Source organism: Lasioglossum baleicum, chromosome 13, assembly GCF_051020765.1.
Source record: "Lasioglossum baleicum chromosome 13, iyLasBale1, whole genome shotgun sequence".
NCBI lineage: Eukaryota > Metazoa > Arthropoda > Insecta > Hymenoptera > Halictidae > Lasioglossum > Lasioglossum baleicum.
In genome coordinates this window covers 13,060,110-13,063,080 of record NC_134941.1, presented here as the reverse complement: position 1 = coordinate 13,063,080, position 2,971 = coordinate 13,060,110, and the positions used below count along the sequence as shown (strand labels likewise).

Here is a 2,971-nt window from a genome sequence, read left to right as displayed (position 1 = left end):
CTGGAAGAAACCATACGATAACAAGATTGCGCTAGGATAAACAAGTAAATAACGTGCATTATCCCGGCGAGAAAAATATTTTCGAAACGCGGCGACACACGAGCCCGGGAGAGGTAGGTGTAGGTAGGGTAGCTAGCTAGTCTAGGAGAAGAACAGCGACGGGGGAAGAAAGGCGAGAGCGAAAACTGGAGCAAACAACTCGGCACCATCTTTAATGCAGGACATCTCGAGAACCGAGGTCGCGCGCGCGCGAGAGAGAGAGAGAGAGGAGAAGCAGGTTTCGTGATACTCTTAGGGAAACCTCTCCGAAGAATTCCAGCGTTTCTTCGCAGCCCCGTAGTAAAGAGCACGAAGTATGGGAGGAAGAAGGTATCCTCCGCGTTGGGACCGGGGGATTTTATTATCAGGGGAAAGAGAGACACGCACGGCGTCTCGCGCCTATAATTGTGCTGGAATAAAGGAAGTGCTTCTCTCGAGCCTATCTGAGAAAAAGGGGAAAGAGGGAAACAGAGAGAGAGAGAGGGAGAGGAGATGTCGAGGAGGGTTCTAAGGGATGAGCAGGTTATCGTCGATCCTATAGACCCGTTCGAGAATCTAATTACACAGAAGCCGGGCTGTTCGTCGTCCGGGACCTTTGCCGACTTTACGTCGAGCCCCGGGTACACGGTTGCTCTCTGTTTTTCCATTTTACGAGCGACGGAAGTCGTCTTATTCTCAGCGGCTATCGACTATCTCGACGTATACTTCGCCTCGGAACACGCTCTGCGCTGCTTCTTCCCTCTTTGATCGAGATAAAAGACAGGAGAGAAGACGGACGCGATTCGCGTGTCGCCTGGCATGGTCGTGCTGCTTTCACTATAGCCGGCGCGTCGATCTTTGAAAATGACGTGAAACGGCCGTGGATAGACCGGATAATCCGACAACAGGATTTCTCTCGTCTCCAAATGCTTCGAGCTTGAAAGTTTAATGAAAAGCGTTACCGTACGGGGTCCCGGGTCCGCCGAGACGTACATACCTACCCTCTCCGACTGGTTAAGTCGAAGAGAGAGAGAGAGAGAGAGAGAGAGAGAGAGGAAGAGAGAGAATGGCTCTTTAAATCTTATCCGGATTCGAATGTACGATTATCGGACGAACGGGAAGGGTACACGGAATGGGTGGAATTGGATAAAACGTCGTTAATCGTTGAACAAAGCTGGCATTGTCGCGCTAATCAGCAATGGCCGACTTGATCGGAAATAAATTGTCGGGAACGAGAGAGCCCGGGCGCGGCCCCGCGCGCGTTTTCCGCCGAGCACGAACGCCACTTTTCTTTATTGCGCTTTCATACGTGTACTGGGTACGTTTTGGCGCTGCTCCGGCGACTTGAAATTTACCAGGCTGCTTTTTCACCCGTTTCGAGCACACGTTCTCGCGGACGTAAATACGTATGAACGCGTGCGCGCGGTCCATACGTGCCTCGCCGATAACGCCGGAGATCGGCCTCCGATCTCTCCAGTGCAACCGCCTCCGAAATATCCTCCTCGCCATCAACCCCCGAATTAATGCCACCGAGGGAGAGAGGGAAAGCCGACTTCTGTTTGCTTTTGTTTGGATAGAGAAACTCCGCTCGCCAACGCTAACGTATGCTCTAATAAGTCCGGCATTGTCTGCGCCCGAAACTCTCTTGTGCTCTGTGTGCTGATTTCTTGCTCGCGATAGTCTTGCGTTCATCGACGAGTCGCGAGAATATAGCGGAGCTCGTTGGAAGTTCGTACAATGTTTGTTTACGTTTGTGTTCGACGCTGGATGGCTTGTTTGGTGTTGCGTGTCTATGATGGTTCTATTTCAACATTGAATTTCTGTCTGTTCCTCCTCGCTGTAAGTTGGTGTACGATTGAAAAACACAATCGCACGTGCCATTTAAGCGTTCAGCCACCACAGTTTGAGCTTTCTTAAGTTTGACAACTTGATAACTGTCCGTCAAATGCATCGGAAACTTTGACACACAAATGCGCGAGTTTGCAGCGATTTGAGCACGACCAAGTTTAAATATAGCATCTCCAGCCGAACGGGATGATTGTGTTTGGAGGAAGACGCCTGTCCGTCCGCAATTAGTCGACGAGGTAACCGAAAGTAGAACTTGTAGACCCAAAGGCGGTTTCTTCGGCTATTATTGGTCGACGTGGCGTGTTCGGGGTGGGGGAACGGAGCGAGGTCCGGGCGCGTTGATTGGCGGCCAGCCGTGAAACTGGTCGGAAAAGCTTGAAGACCGTAGCTAAACTCGGCGCGGCTCGGCTCGGCTCGGCTCGGGCACGGAATACCACGGCCGTTGGAGATGGGGATGGATTAAAGGCTCCTCTTTCGAATTTCACGTCAGTCAGCTGTACGCCAAGGTAATCCGGAGCGGTGTGTACTCTCACGACCCGCGCGTATAAAATAAGGATCCGTCGGCTGTCGGGCTACTTTTCTCGTCCCCCGCTTAATAACGCTTAATAAAGGGCGACCGATGTCACGCGGGAAACGCGAGCGCTCCGTTCACGTCCGCGCACGCGTTTACCATGGCCACGCGGCCCACCTCCCCGCGTCTTACTCGCCCTTATTCCTTCCTGCCCGGCTTTTATACGGGCAATGAAACGGATTAAGCCCTTTTACGCTTGTCTCCGCCCGCCGACCGAGAAACCAGCCTGCGAAACGCTCACCAAGAAAAACGACCGACCAACTTTCCCGTTAAAAGAACACGCAGCTTCCGACGATCTTCGCGCTGAATTCCCCGGGAATTCTCGGGGCTTCGAAACTGCTTTAAAACGTCGCTACACCCATACATTTCCGTTCTCGACGATTGTTACACGAGAATTTACAACTATTATCCAACCTGTACGAATCGCGCGGGCTGGTTTGCTCGGAAAGCGCTGAGAGTACAAATTTTGCACGCCTGCCGAAAGTGTTAAGAAAGACGTGCGCAAACAGCGCTCGAAGCAAATACGTCGTGGAA

General features: G+C 52.1%; 1 protein-coding gene and 1 long non-coding RNA gene across 9 annotated transcripts in view; one reads left to right on the top strand and one right to left on the bottom strand.

Moving 5' to 3' along the window:
• The window catches only part of Lar (tyrosine-protein phosphatase Lar), a 413,198-nt gene that overhangs the window by 136,035 nt on the left and 274,192 nt on the right, over positions 1 to 2,971 (top strand). The window lies entirely within an intron of this gene.
• LOC143215361 (uncharacterized) overlaps positions 1 to 2,971 on the bottom strand; it is a 74,313-nt gene that overhangs the window by 36,729 nt on the left and 34,613 nt on the right. The window lies entirely within an intron of this gene.